Source organism: Callithrix jacchus, chromosome 3 (assembly GCF_049354715.1).
Source record: "Callithrix jacchus isolate 240 chromosome 3, calJac240_pri, whole genome shotgun sequence".
Lineage (NCBI taxonomy): Eukaryota > Metazoa > Chordata > Mammalia > Primates > Cebidae > Callithrix > Callithrix jacchus.
This window is the reverse complement of record NC_133504.1, coordinates 25,713,684-25,728,169: the sequence shown is the minus strand read 5'-3', so window position 1 is coordinate 25,728,169 and position 14,486 is coordinate 25,713,684. Positions and strand designations below refer to the sequence as shown.

The window sequence follows — 14,486 nt, the reverse complement described above, 5'->3', positions numbered from 1 at the left end:
TAAGAACCTTGAAAAATGATTTGACAAAATTCTAACTAGAATAAACAATTTAGAGAGGAATATAAGTGAAAGAATGGAACTGAAGAATACAATACAAGAACTTCATGAAGTATGCATAGGTTTTAACAGTCGAATTGATCAAGCAGAAGAAAGGATATCAGAGGTTGAAGACCGACTTAATGAAATGAAAAGAGAAGCCAAGATTAGAGAAGAAAGAGAAAAAAGGAATGAGCAAAGTCTCCAAGAAATATGGGACTATGTGAAAAGACCTAATTTACGTTTGATAGGTGTACCTGAATGTCATGAAGAGAATGAATCCAAGCTGGAAAATATTCTTCAGGATATTATTCAGAAAAACTTTCTTAACCTAGTAATTCAGGACAATATTCAACTCCAGGTAATACAGAGAACACCACAAATAGATATTCCTCAAATAGAGCAACCCCAAGACACATAATTGTTAGATTCAGCAGGGTTTAAATAAAGGAGAAAATTCTAAGGGCAGCTAGAGAGAAAGGTCAGGTTACCCATAAAGGGAAGCCTATCAGACTCACAGAAGGTCTCTCAGCAGAAATTCTACCAACTAGAGAAGAGTGGGGGTCAACATTCAATATTCTCAAGTAAAAGAATTTTCAACCCAGAATCTCATATCCAGCCAAACTAAGCTTCATAAATGAAGGAAAAATAAAATTTTTCACGAACAAGGAAGCACTCAGAGATTTCATCACCACCAGACCTGCTTTACAAGAGCTTCTGAAAGAAGCATTACACCTAGAAAGGAACGAGTATCAGTCATCCGAAAAACTTACCAAAAAGTAAAGAGTATCTCCACAATTAAGAATTTATATCAACTAATGGGAAAAATAGCCAGATAGCATTAAGTGACAATATTACACTCACAAATATCGATATTAATTATAAATTTAAATGGATTAAATGCCCCAATCAAAGACACAGAGAGGCAAATTGAAAAAAAAGTTAAAATCCATTTATACAGTGTATCCAGATCCATCTCATAAGCAAGAACACACCAAGACTCAAAATAAAGAATTTGAGGGAGACTCACTAATCAAATGGAGAAAAAAAAGGAGTTTTAACTTTCATCTCTGACAAAATAGACTTTAATAGTAACTGATTAAAAGAAACAAAGAAGGACATTACATAATGGTAAAAGGATCAATGCAACAACAGGAATCAATGATCATAAATATATATGCACCCAATATAGGAGCACCCAGATACATAAGACAAGTTCTTAATGACTTATAAAGAGACTTGGACTCCCACACAATAATAGTGGGAGGCTTTGACACCACATTGTTAATATTTGACTGATCAATGAGATAGAAAATTAACAGGGAAATCTATGATTAGAACTCAGACCTGGAACAAGAAAACTCAGTGAATATTTATAGAATTCTTCACCCCAGGTCCACAGAACATACATTCTTCTCAGTATCACGTTACACCTATTTTAAAAGTGGCCACGTGATTGGAAGTAAATCACTCTTTAGCATTTGCATAGCATTTCACAGACTTAATTGAAATATTGTTTGGCTGTTTGTTTGTTATTTTCTTTCCTTATTCCTTCCTGTCTCCACTGTTAAGCACAATTATCAGCATAAAGGAGGTTTTTAATACCTATTTTTAGATTGCATTCCAGCCTGGGCAACTCCTGTTCTCTCTCCCATTTTCTCTTTCTCTTTCTTTCTTTCAAAAAATAAAAAAAAATGACTTTGAACTGTCTACATGGTTCAATTAAAATTGTATACTTCCTACCAGGATTAGAACACAGTTTCAAAATTATTTCAAATGCCTGAGCAACCATCAAACCTGATGAAAGGTGATGCAGTCAATATATGGTTAGGGGCAAAGGATCTGGCAGCAAGATGAGGAAAAGCTGATTATCTAACATAAATAACCTATGTCATAAGACTGTGGAGAAAATTCCCATATGTACATTGGTGCTCCCCAATCCTGAGCATATTAGACCTTTCCTGACACCCCAGATAGTGAGGCTCTTCTCTCCCTTCAGCTCCCTCCTTGGCCCCTGTATGAGGACCCAGTATCCTTCTTGTTCTCACACGATCCTAAAGCAGGCCAGAAATAATAGATTTATCTGCCTTCAGCACAACACACGGCCAGTGAGTATCAAGTCCTCCTGACTTTCTGGCCCTGTGACTGTATTCTGACAACTGGGTCTTTTCCGTATGCCTCAGATCTGCCTACCATCTCCATTTTTATCTTCTACAAATGAATCCAACTTCCCAGACAACTATTGAGCATTCAATTACTGGCTCAAGTGTATAAGACAAATTACTGGCTTTCCTTTTCTGCCTGACCCAGTTCAATGACCTCTATCCTATACTGACTTATGACAAGAAGTATTAGAGCTTCACATAAGTGCTGTGAAGAGCATTGATTGGTATCTTTTACAAACACACACTGTGAAAATGTATCCAGTCAAATGTTTTCTATTTAGAGGTGACCTGAAGAAGCAATAACTGTTTCAGCAGTATGTTGGGCTAATCAGAAAATTATGCTGCCTAATCACGGTAATCACAGTGCCAAGTCAGGAGTGAGTGGGAGACTAGATTGCTCTAGTCTCCTTTACTTGGTGAGAAGAGGAGTGGCCAATCTCCTACCTTACCCTTCCACAGGAGCCTCCATCTGTCAATCAACAAGTCATTTCCAAGAGCCTTCTATATACTATGCTAAGCTCAGGCACCAGCTTAGGAGTCAGGCATGAGAAGGCATTTTCTGACTATTATTAGGGGATTTAAATACTTGGGTGTATTCCTGAGGCAGCTGGGTAGGCTCCTTGTTTTGCAGCTTTTATAAATGTGTTAGACTTTAAGGGAAAGCTAAATTAATAAATTTCCAGGTGAATTTCAGATAACTCTAAGTTGTCATGGAACCCTAGACTTCTACAAAATGTGCTTTAAGGGATTATGCCCAGCTAATATTTTGTATTTTTAGTAGAGACGGGGTTTCACCATGTTGACCAGGATGGTTTTGATCTCTTGACCTCCTGATCCACCCACCTCTGCCTCCCAAAGTGCTGGGATTACAAGCGTGAGCCACCACGCCCGGCTACACATTAAAATTTAAGCAGTACTGTATAACTCAGTATGTCTTTTCCCTCTGAAAAATTTACACAACTCATTTTGTATGATGTAAATGTAGCACTCAAGAATGTACCTATTATTGTTTATGCCTTCAGTTTTGTACTTCATTATCTAGAAAAGTACCATCTATATTGTGATGTCGTGGATCTTATGCCACTCTTTTCTCAGGCTTAGAGAATACATTAGAGCATATTTCTGTGTTGAAAGTTATTTATTGGATGTTGTCAGTCACTTGTATAAGTAAAAACCACTTCTCTTTATTCTTGTTTTAACTTGAGTCAAATTAAAATTTCTGCTCCTGGCAACTTGGTAAATTGTGTGTGTGTGTGTGTGTGTGTGTGTGTGTGTGTGTGTGTGTGTGTGTGTGTTGTGTGTTCTTTTTCAGGGAGTGTTGACATTTAGGGATGTGGCCATAGAATTCTGTCTGGAGGAGTGGCAATGCCTGGACACTGCACAACAGAATTTATATAGGAATGTGATGTTAGAGAACTACAGAAACCTGGTCTTTCTGGGTGAGCATAACTTCAATACACAATTTCTTAATACACCCTGTAAGATTTATTTATTGATTGATTCTAGAATGGTTTTTAGTGATGTATGCTTTCAGATCTGTTATTTTTTAACTCTTTTTTTTTTTCTTTTTTAAAAAAACGGGTTTCACCATGTTGGTCAGGCTGGTCTTGAACTCCCGACCTCAGGTGATCCGCTCGCCTTGTCCTCCAAAGTGCTTGGATTACAGGCAAGAGCCACCACGCCCAGCCTAAACTTTATTTATGTAAAAAAGAATTTTAAGATGTTTAATTTTTACCTGAAGTTTCCACATTCTTGAGCTGATCTGTATCCTTCACTCTAGATTAGTGTTAATTGTAGAAATTCAGTGGCATAGCATACTGTTGCCCAAATCTTAAAATTTAATTGCCACTACTGATTTTTTATTTAGTAGTACCAGTTAGTGAAATTAAGAACTTACACAATTAAAATATTTTCCAAATATTTAAAAGTTGTTGTTATAAATTAGTATTTAAGAATTTACTGAGTATTCTTTTGCATTCTTTTTACTGAGCACACTAATAAGTTGGTAATTGGAGAATATAAGCAAAATTTATGTAATTTTTAATAAAACAGGTATTGCTGCCTTGAAGCCAGACCTGATCACCTGTCTGGAGCAAGGAAAAGAACCTTGGAATGTGAAGAGACATGAGATGGTAGCTGAACTCCCAGGTAGGTGAAAGTGAAAGTGAGTACAATAGTCGACACAGATGAGAGGTCCAAAGTAAGAAAAAAGCCAGGCCTTGAAATGATTTGGAATTCCGTGTTCCAAAGGAAGTAATTTCTGGAAAGCCTGTTTTTGTTTTTGTTTTTTTAATTTTGCTCTCACATAGAAACTCTTCTGTCTTATCTTTTTAAAATCTCTGAAAATTTTAGTTTCCCTTCAGTGACATTCCTTCAAGTTTACAGTGCCAGCCAAAGTCCTCTTCATGGCATATAAGAGACTGCAAAATTTGACTGCTTTTTTATTGTTTTTGAAAACACACAGATATCTGCATAATATTGAGAAACTGCATGTTAAACTGTTTTTAAAGTTTCTCCTTTACATCATATCTAAAATATGTGGGAGTAGTGATTTTTTTCTATTGTTTTTATTACTAAGTTTTCTGCATATACATTTTGTCTTCTATAGTCTTGAATTATAGTTTGAAATTATAAAGTATGATGCTCTTCTGCTTTGTTCTTTTTTTTTTAAAGATTGCTTTGGCTATTCAAAGTCCTTTGTAGTTCTACATGAATTTTAGAATTTTGTTTTCTATTACTGTAAAAACTACTGGAGGCTGGGTGTGGTGGCTCATACCTGTAATCAAAGCACTTTGGAGGCCAAGATGGGTGGATCACCTGTGAAGTTGGGAGTTCAAGACCAGCCTGACAAACACGGTGAAACACTATCTTTATAAAAAAAAAAAAAAACAAACTACTGGGATTTTGCTAGGGCGTTTATTCACTGTAATCTCTGCCTCCTGGGTTCAAGCGATTTTTGTGCCTCAGTTTCCTGAGCTGCTGGGACTGCAGGTGCACGTCACCACGCCCAGCTTTTTTTTATTTTTAGTACAGACGGGGTTTCACCATGTTAGCCAGGCTGGTCTCAAAGTCCTGACCTCATAATCTACCCCCTCAACCTACCAAAGTGCTGGGATCACAGGCATGAGCCATCACACCCGACCTACTCGTTTACCTTTATACTCATGAGAAATTGTTTTAATTCTGTAGATTTGTAATTTGTTTTGAAATCAGAAACTGTAATGTCCCCAACATTATTTGGTTTTGTTTTCAATATTTTGGGGTACTTTATTGTCTTTCAAGATTCTATGTGCTTGGGATTGTTATTTCTATTTTGTAAAAAAAATCCACTGAGAAACTTGAAAAACTTTGCATTAAATCTGTAGATTGCATTGAGAAGGGTGAACATCATTACAGTATTCCCTTTTCCAGCCTTTCAGAAGGGTTTCCTCAGTGTGTGTTGTTTTCGTAAATTTTTTAGTTTTTGATTTTATTTAATTGGATTCTCATTTCATTTTGATGATAGGAAGTTGTTTATAAAATTTCAGTTTTTTAAAGTTTGGTAAGACTTTCTTTTTTGCCTAAGAGGTTTTCAGTGAAGGAAAATGTTGTATTACTATTGAAAACCATGTGTATCCTGATGTTAAGGAGTGTTTTCTATACCTCTGTTACAAATAATCATCTAAATGCCTGCAATTCTTCTATTTCCTTACTAATATTCTCGTTTCATGTTTATTACAAAAAGTGCAGTATTGAAATAACCTACTACAATTATGTTGCTCTCTATTTCTCTCTGTTATTCTGTCAATATTTGCTTTATATGTTTGAAGCCCTAATGTGAGACACACACATGCACAGATGTATATACAAATTTGTCATAGGTTTCCAGTGAATAAATCCATACTTTTTTTAAATATATACAGAGTTTCACTGTGTTGCCCAGGCTGAAGTGCAGTGGTGTGATCTCCACTCACTGTAACCTCTGCCTTTTGTGTTCAAGCAATTCTCCTTCCTCAGCCTTCCAGATAGCTAGGATTATAGGTACCTATCAGCATGCCTGGCTAATTTTTCTGATTTTAGTAGAGACAGGGTGTCACCATGTTGGCCAGGCCAGTCTCGAACTCCTGATCTAAAGTGATTTGCCCGCCTTGGCCTCCCAAAGTGCTGGGATTACACATGTGAGCCACAGTGCCTGGGCTAAATCTGTAAGTTTTAATGTTTTCTTTTGTCTCCTGGAAGATTTGACTTGAAGTACATTTAAAAAATATGACAGTTTTTGACTTAAAATATAGCTTGTATAATATTTTAAATTTTCTGCTCTCATATGACCAATACTTGCATGAAATGTCTACTTCCATCTTGCCCCTTTCAGTATGTTTTTTTTTCGAGACGGACTTTCCCTCTTGTTACCCAGGCTGGAGGGCAATGGCGTGATCTCAGCTCACTGCAACCTCTGCTTCCTGGGTTCATGCAATTCTCCTGCCGCAGCCTCCTGAGCAGCTGGGATTACAGGCACGCACCACCATGCCCAGCTAATTTTTTGTATTTTTAGTAGAGACGGGGTTTCACCATGTTAACCAGAATGGTCTCAATCTCTTGACCATGTAATCTACCCGCCTTGGCCTCCCAAAGTGCTGGGATTACAGGCTTGAGCCACCGCACGCAGCCCCACATTCAGTATTTTTTTTTAATTTTTTATTGAATTATAGGTTTTGGGGTACATGAGCAGAGCATGCAAGACAGTTGCGTAGGTACACACATGGCAGTGTGCTTTGCTTTTCTTCTCCCCTTCACCCATATTTGGCATTTCTCCCCAGGCTATCACTCCCCACCTCCCCCTCCCACTGGCCCTCCCCTTTTACCCCAGTGTTTAGTACTCCCCTTTCTGTGGCCATGTGTTCTCATTTTTCATCACCCACCTATGAGTGAGAATATGCGGTGTTTCATTTTCTGTTCTTGTGTCAGTTTGCTGAGGATGATGTTCTCCAGATTCATCCATGTCCCTACAAACGACACGAACTCATCATTTCTGATTGCTGCATAATATTCCATGGTGTATATGTGCCACATTTTTCCAATCCAGTCTATTATCAATGGGCATTTTGGTTGATTCCAGGTCTTTGCTATTGTAAACAGTGCTGCAATGAACATTCGTGTAAATGTGTCCTTATAGTAGAACGATTTATAGTCTTTTGGATATATACCCAGTAATGGGATTGCTGGGTCAAATGGAATTTCTATTTCTAAGGCCTTGAGGAATCGCCACACTGTCTTCCACAATGGTTGAACTAATTTACACTCCCACCAACAGTGTAAAAGTGTTCCCTTTTCTCCACATCCTCTCCAGCATCTGTTGTCTCCAGATTTTTTAATGATCGCCATTATAACTGGCGTGAGATGGTATCTCAATGTGGTTTTGATTTGCATCTCTCTGATGACCAGTGACGATGAGCATTTTTTCATATGATTGTTGGCCTCATATATGTCTTCTTTTGTAAAGTATCTGTTCATATCCTTTGCCCAGTTTTGAATGGGCTTGTTTGTTTTTTTCCTGTAAATCTGTTTGAGTTCTTTGTAAATTCTGGATATCAGCCCTTTGTCAGATGGGTAGACTGCGAAAATTTTTTCCCATTCTGTTGGTTGCCGATCCACTCTAGTGACTGTTTCTTTTGCCGTGCAGAAGCTGTGGAGTTTCATTAGGTCCCATTTGTCTATTTTGGCTTATGTTGCCAATGCTTTTGGTGTTTTGTTCATGAAGTCCTTGCCTACTCTTATGTCCTGGATTGTTTTGCCTAGATTTCCTTCTAGGGTTTTGAATGTAAGAGACCTCTTCAAGGAGAACTACAAACCACTGCTCAACGAAATCAGAGAGGACACAAACAGATGGAGAAACATTCCTTGTTCATGGTAAGGAAGAATTAATATCGTGAAAATGGCTATACTGCCCAAAGTAATTTACAGAATCAACGCTATCCCCATCAAGCTACCATTGACTTTCTTCACAGAACTGGAAAAAACCACCATGAACTTCATATGGAACCAAAAGAGAGCCCGCATAGCCAAGTCAATTCTAAGCAAAAAGAACACAGCGGGGGGCATCACACTACCGGATTTCAAACTATACTACAAGGCTACAGTTATCAAAACAGCATGGTACTGTTACCAAAACAGAGATATAGACCAATGGAACAAAACAGAGGCACCGGAGGCAACACAACATACATACAACTATACAATCTTTGATAAACCTGACAAAAGCAAGCAATGGGGAAAGGATTCCATGTTTAACAAATGGTGTTGGGAAAACTGGCTAGCCATGTGCAGAAAGCAGAAACTGGACCCCTTCCTGACACCTTACACTAAAATTAACTCAAGCTGGATTAAAGACTTAAACATAAGACCTGGCACAATCAGTATTTTTTATCACTATATCTCAACTGACTTTTGTAGAGAAAAATGTTGGATTTTAGTTTTCGATTTTTTTTTTCCTGAGATGGAGTCTTGGGCTGTTGCTGGGTTGGAGTGCAGTGATCCAATCTCATTTTACTGCAGCCTCTGCCTCCCTGGTTGATGTGATTCTCCTGCCTCAGCCTCCTGAGTATCTGGGACTGCAGGACTTCACCATCTTGTCCAGTTAATTTTTGTATTTTTAGTAGAGGTGGAGTTTTACCATGTTGGCCAGGGTAGTCTTGATCTGTTGACTTTGTGATCGGCCTGCCTCAGCCTTCCAAAATGATGGGATTACAGGCCTGAACCACCATGCATGACCGGGTTTTAAATTTTTTAATACATTTATTTATTGAATTTACATCTCTTTATTTGAAGGTTAATTATATATATATTTAAATAATTTACTAAAAGCAAAAGACGTACTGTTATGTTTTTAATTATTTGATTCTTTTATCTTTGTCATTTACTCTCTTTCTTTGTGTCTTTAGAGTTTTGTGTTTATATGCTTTTACTTATTTCTAATTCACTTTGCTGTATGTATATACAATAAAAGATTTTTTTGTTTTGGTACCTTGGGGGGGTTACATAAAACCTGTAAGAAACAACAACATATTTTTAATTTGGTACAAAATAAACTTCAGTTGAATAAAAATTTTTTTCTCATAATGTCTGCCCTGAAATTTGTCATTAATGTTTCTAATTATGTTTTTACATTGAATATTCATTATCAGATCTTTGCAATTTCTGTGCTTTTATTTTTTCAAATATTAGAGAATAATTTAGAGTTATGTCTGCATTATCATGGTATTCTATTTTTGTGTATGTGCATCTTTCCTAGAAAATAATGTAATTTTATTTATGTGTTGTTTTCTTGAATTTTTTGATCTTCAGTTTAAGACAGTGTTTTCAGCATCTTTTATATATACAGCATATGCAGTGCCAATATAGTTTTTGGAATTCAGTTGTTTCAAAGATCTCCCACCCCCACCCACTTGAGTCTCACTCTGTTGCCAGACTGGAGTGCAGCGTTGTGATCTCAACTTACTGCATTTAACTTCTGGGTTCAAGTGATTCTCCTTTCTTAGCCTATCGAGTAGGTGGAACTACAGGCATGCCCATCTAAGTTTTATATTTTAGTAAAGATACATGTTGGCCAGGCTGATCTTTTGGCAGGACGGATGTGTTGATGGTTATTATTCTTACACACCTCCAGAATGTTGACTGTGTCACACGGTTTTTTTCTGGCCTGTAAAATTTTTGTTGATAATTTACTGGTTATATCCTTACACTGTGTTTATAAATGACACATTACTTTTATCTTGCAGCTTCCAAGACCTTTTTCTTGTCTGTGATTTTTGAAAATGTGCTTATATATATATATTTCTTTCAATAAATATCTTTGTGTGTATCATAATTTGTTTGTTGAACCTCTTAACTTTTACATTTTTTTAAAACTTTTGGGATTTTCCTTTTACTGATTTTATAAATTTTTACCCCCAAAATTAAAAAAATGTTTTAAGGTTTTTGTTTTTATCCTTTTTGTTTGTTTGTTTTTTATAGCAGTCTGTGTTCCTGTTTCACTCATTCATTACTACTAAATTCATTCATTCATTCATTCATTTATTTTTCAAACGGAGTTTCACTTTTGTTACCCAGGCTGGAGTGCAATGGCCCAATCTCGGCTCACTGCAACTTCTGCTTCCTGGGTTCAGGCAATTCTACTGCCTCAGCCTCCTGAGCAGCTGGGATTTACAGCATGCGCCACCATGCCCAGCTAATTTTTTGTATTTTTAATAGAGACGGGGTTTCACCATGTTGGCCAGGATGGTCTCGATTTCTTGACCTCATGATCCACCTGCCTTGGCCTCCCAAAGTGCTGGGATTACAGGCATGAGCCATGGCATCCAGCCTACTCAATTTATTATCAGTGTTTAATGTTAATATGTACACATTTTTATGGTTTCTTTCTGAAAATTATATAATATTTTTGATAAAATAATATTGCCCTGTTATGTAATCTTTGAGATTCGAATATTTTTTAAAAAGCTACCTGTCACAGTCTTTAAAATAAGTTTTTCTGACATAGTCTGAAAACAATTATCTTAGCTAGACATTCTGGGAGTCTTTTAAACATGTTGTTAGGATGTGCCTTTTGTAAAATTTTCTAACACTGGGTTTGTAAATGACACATTACTTTTACCTTGCAGTTTCCAAGACTCTCTTGTTGTCTGAGATTTTTGAAAATTTTTAGTTAAAGGAGTTGATTCATGTTTCTTCATCTTCTTTTCTTTTTCTTTCTTTCATTCTTTCTCTTTCCCTTCCCTCTCCCTCCCTCCCTCCCTCCTTCCCTCCATCCCTCCTTCCCTCCTCTCCTTCTCTCCTTTTCTCCTCTCCTTCCCTCCTTCCCTCTTTCCCTCCCTCCCTCCCTCCCTCCTTCCTCCCTTCCTTCGTCCTTCCTTCCTTCCTTCCTTCCTTCCTTCCTTCCTTCGTATTGTTGAGACAGTTTCACTCCTGTCACTCAGGCTGGAGTGCAGTGAAATGGTCTTAGCTCACTGCAGCCTTTGCCTCCCAGGCTCAAGTGATTCTTCTGTCTCAGCCTCTCAAATAGCTGGGATTATAGGCATGTATCTCCATGCTCAGCTAATTCTGTATTTCTCATAGAGACAAGGTTTTACCATGTTGTCTAGGCTCGTCTCAAACTTTCGACCCTAGGTCATTCTCCCATCTCAGCCTCCCAAAGTGCTAGTATTACAGGTGTGAACCACCACATTCAATTTCTACAATTGTTTGCTGTCTGTGATACCACAGTCTTTCTGCTACTGTAAACCTTACCTTTTGTCTCAGCTGTCATTTGAAAAAATACCACTATTTCAGAACGTTTTATAATGAGAAACAGGAAACAGTATCTGTAAAAGACCCTACCATCCAGAAATAAAGATGTATACGGCAGTATTTTACCTGAGTTTTAAAAAAGAAATCAGGAGTTGGTAATTTATTTCAAGTCACTATATTATATTGAGAAGCAGGAAGATATGTGTTTGGTAAATATAACAGACTTTTCTTCTTTGTGGCTCTTTGCATTGGGCACACGAGGGGCATTACACACAGTTACTTTAAATTTTTACAAACGTAATTTGGTCTGCATGTTTTTGATACGTTTATATGTCTGTGAAAAAATATTTGCCTGTAATATTTTCCTATGCCATCTGGTGATGTAGTTTGTATAATTTTATAGGTAAGCTTTGTAAAATAAATTTATCTGAGTCTTGTAAGTGGAGTAATTGTCACTATTATTTCTTTCAGTTGTATGTTCTTATTTTGCCCAAGACCTTTGGCCAAAGTGGGGCATAAAAAATTGTTTCCAAAAGATACTGAGAAGATATAAAAAATGTGTACATGAAAATTTACAGTTAAGAAGATGTTGTCAAAGTGTGGATGAGTGGAAGTTGCACAAAGAATATTACAATTGACTTAACCAGTGTTTGATAACTACCCAGTGTAAAATATTTCAATGTAACAAATTTGTGAAAGTCTCTGATAAATTTTCAAATTCAAGCAGACATAAGATAAGACGAACTGGAAAGAACACTTTCAAATGTAAAGACTATGAAAAGTCATTTTGCATGCGTTCACACTTAGCTCAACATCAAATAATTCATATTAGGGAAAGACCCTGCAAATGTAAAGAATGTGGCAAAGCCTATAATGGGACCTCAAGCCTTTCTACCTGTAAAATAATTAATACTGAAACAAAACTTTACAAATTTGAAGAATGTGGGAAAACCTTTAAGCAGTTTTCACACCTCAGTAGATATAAGATCATTTATATTGGAGAGAAATCCTACAAATGTGAGTCATGTGGCAAAGATTTTAACCAATCTACAAACCTGACTATACACAAGAGAATTCATACTGGAGAGAAACCCTACATATGTAAAGATTGCACCAAAGCTTTTAGCCAGTCCTCACAACTTACTAAACATAAGGGAATTCATTCTGGACAGAAACGCTACAAATTTGAAAAATGTGGAAAAGCCTTTAAGCAATTCTCAAACTGTATTGCACATAAGAGAATTCATACTGGAGAGAAACCCTACCAATGTGAAAAGTGTGGCAAAGCTTTTTTCTGATCTTCATATTTTACTAACCATAAAAGAATTCATACTGGAGAAAAACCCTACAAATATGAGGAATGTGGCAAAGCTTTTAACCGGCCTGCATACCTCACTTCACATAAGATAATTCATACTGGGGAGAAACCCTACAAATGTAAGGACTGTGGCAAAACTTTTAACCGGTCCTCAACCCTTACTGCACATAACAATTCATACTGGAGAGAAACCCTACAAATGTAAAGAATGTGGCAAATTTTATAGCCGTTTCTCTACTTTTTCTAGACATAATAAAATTCACACTGGAGAGAAACCCTACAAATGTGAACAATGTGGCAAAGCTTTTAACTGTCTCTCAAACCTTACTACACACAAGATAATTTATACTGAAGAGAAATTCTACAAATGTGAAGATTGTGGCAAGGACTTTATCTGGTTATCACATCTTACTGCGCATAAGAGAAGGCATACTGGAGAGAAACCCTACAATTGTGAAGAATGTGGCAAAGCTTTTATCCGACACTCAACCCTTACTAAACATAAGAAAATTCATACTGGAGAGAAGCCCTACTAATGTAAAGAATGTGGCAAAGCTTTGAACCAATCCTCACACCTTACTAGACATAAGGTAATTCATGCTGGAGAGAAACTCTACACATATGCAGAATATGGCAAAGCTTATTAACCAGTTGTCTACCCTTTGTAAACATAAGGTAATTGATACTGCTGAGAAACCCTACAAATGTGAGGGATGTGGCAAAGCTTTTAATCAGTCTGCAAACCTTACTACACATAAGACAATTCATACTGGAGAGAAACCCTATAAATGTAAAGAAGGTGGTATAGCTTTTTTTTTTTTGAGATGGAGTTTTGCTTTTGTTACCCAGGCTAAAGTGCAATGGCGCGATCTCGGCTCACCGCAACCTCTGCCTCCTGGGTTCAGGCAATTCTCCGGCCTCAGCCTCCTGAGTAGCTGGGATTAAAGGCATGCGCCACCGTGTCCAGCTAATTTTTTGTATTTTTAGTAGAGACGGGGTTTCACCATGTTGACCAGGATGGTCTTGATCTCTTGACTTCGTGATCCACCCACCTCGGCCTCCCAAAGTGCTGGGATTACAGGCGTTAGTCACCACACCCAGTGGTATAGCTTTAAGCAGTCCTCAAACCTTACTAGACATAAGATAATTTATAATGGAGAGAAACCCTACAAATATAAAGGATGTGACAAAACTTTTAGTCCTCAATTTTTAGTGCAGACATAAGATGATTTATACTGAAGAGAAACTCTACAAACCCAAAAGTAGTGATAATGCTGTGACAACACCTCAGACATTTCCAAACATAAAAGAAATAGTGCTGGTGAGAAATCACGGAAGTGTGATGTGACAAAGCCTTTAAATGGTTGTCACAGTTGATTCTAGCTAAGATAATTCATACTGGAGAAAACCACAAGTATGAAAAATGTGGCAAAACTTTTAAACAATGCTCATATCTTATTACACAGGAACACATTTTAAATGTACAAATAGAAAGTAAAAAAGTGGTTACTATCTGCTCACAATCTTACTCTACAACAGAGAGTTTATATTTAATAAAAGCATTAAAAGTGTAATTTTCTCAAAAGATTCTTTAGAAAATATAAGCCTTTAAAGTGCTGAAGAGGGCTTATTTTGAAGGCAAACATCACAAACATAAAGAGAGTTGTAGTAACTTTTTCTGTAATGCAGATGTTGTTGTATTAGAG

General features: G+C 37.0%; 1 pseudogene across 1 annotated transcript; it reads left to right on the top strand.

The window, feature by feature from the left end:
- The first annotated feature begins 3,516 nt into the window (after window positions 1-3,516).
- LOC108592060 (uncharacterized) lies at window positions 3,517-14,165 on the top strand (annotated as a pseudogene). The gene is made up of 4 exons (XR_013533324.1): window positions 3,517-3,640; window positions 4,254-4,349; window positions 11,934-13,370; window positions 13,456-14,165. The product of XR_013533324.1 is annotated as an uncharacterized LOC108592060 (transcript).
- The last annotated feature ends 321 nt before the right edge of the window (window positions 14,166-14,486 follow it).